This window comes from Propithecus coquereli, unplaced genomic scaffold (assembly GCF_000956105.1).
Source record: "Propithecus coquereli isolate 6110/MARCELLA unplaced genomic scaffold, Pcoq_1.0 Scaffold46, whole genome shotgun sequence".
Lineage (NCBI taxonomy): Eukaryota > Metazoa > Chordata > Mammalia > Primates > Indriidae > Propithecus > Propithecus coquereli.
The window spans coordinates 5,486,829-5,488,344 of NW_012150396.1; positions in this window are offsets into that span (position 1 = coordinate 5,486,829).

Consider the following 1,516-nt stretch of genomic DNA (forward strand, 5'->3'; position numbering starts at 1 on the left):
CTTTGCTCTTCTAACTTTGAGCTTAGTTTGTTTTTCTTCCCCCCTAATTCCTTGAGGTATAAAGTTAGGTTGCTTATTTAAGATATTTCTCTCTTTTCTTTTTCAATATATACATTTATCACTATAAAATTCCTTCTCAGTACTGCTTTACTGTATCCCATAAGTTTTGGTATGTTGTGTTTTAGTTTTTGTTTGTCCCAAGATATTCCTTTTTATTTATTTATTTATTCTAGTTTTCTAGTTTCTTCTTTCTTGACCCTGAAATGATTCAGGAAAGATATGTCTTAAATTTCCTTTTGTCCCAGGTGCAGCGTAATATACACTTTTATCATCTCGTCTACAATCTACACAACCTCTCCACTCACGCAGCTCCCCCGCATTTAGTCTGTTAGTTTTTCTTTTCTAAAAAACACAAATCCTCAAGGCACCTGAAGATTAGCCTGTATTTCATTTATCCATATTGAACATGCTTAAGTATATTTCTAAAAAGGGAAAGAGCAGTATGGTAGATAATACAAAGAATACAGAGTCAAAAATTAATTAATACTTGACTATATGATACTTAGTTCTTTTCTTCTTCCTCTTATTATGTTTGCGGTAAGCAGACGTTATTTCCATTCCTTGAGCATGCAAAAGTCTGCCTAGGAGTGTGCGAAAATCAAAGGAAAACTCTAGCTTTGAATTCAAAATTGCCCTGGAACGCCACTCACAGACTAAGAAGATCTAACTACCCAAAGTGTGGCTGACGACAGATGAAGTCAGAGGTTGGGGAGATCTGGCGTCTCCACTGATCTGAAACACAGAGCAAGGCACAGTGTTAAGTCACAGGAGGCCTTTCTAACTGAAGTGTTCAAGTTCAGAACTGCATCTTTTCTTTTTCATTTCATTCTGAAAGAAACAACCACGCTGAATCTTTTCTTTCCCTCTTCTCCATCAATAGGAAGGGCAGTAGCACCTGCCCTGCTCTAGGAAAAGTGACTAAGAGGCCCCTGGACGTGACCTAGTCTCCAGCTGCCTGGAGCTTTCATTCTGTGTCACATTCAAACAGCTAAGGCACCATTCTGAGTTTGTTCAAAATGGTTGTTTTAAATGATGAACAAAAGTCCAGTAATTTTTTTAAAAGCTGGCTTTGACATTAACAAATAACACACACTGATTTTTTTATTATCTTTAAGCAACAAAAATGCGACCTGTATTGATTCAAATAGGGTGGGATTTTGCCCTTAAGTACACTTCTTAAGTCATTCGCAAGTTGACGGGGCATCCCTAAGGCACTGTGAGGGGGCAGACAGCACGACACCCTCCCCGGAGGAGCTCCGTCCTTGCTGAAGAAGGTACCCAGAACCACAGAGGGGCAGTCTGCTATGGGATCAAGCAGGGGCAGGACCGACAAGTGGTTCAGAAAGTGCTCTCTGGCGACAGAAACCAGTAGATTCAAAACCCACTGATGCTACTTTTAAATTTTTTTTTTTTTTTTGGAGACAGAGTCTCGCTCTGTTGCCCGGGCTAGAGTGCC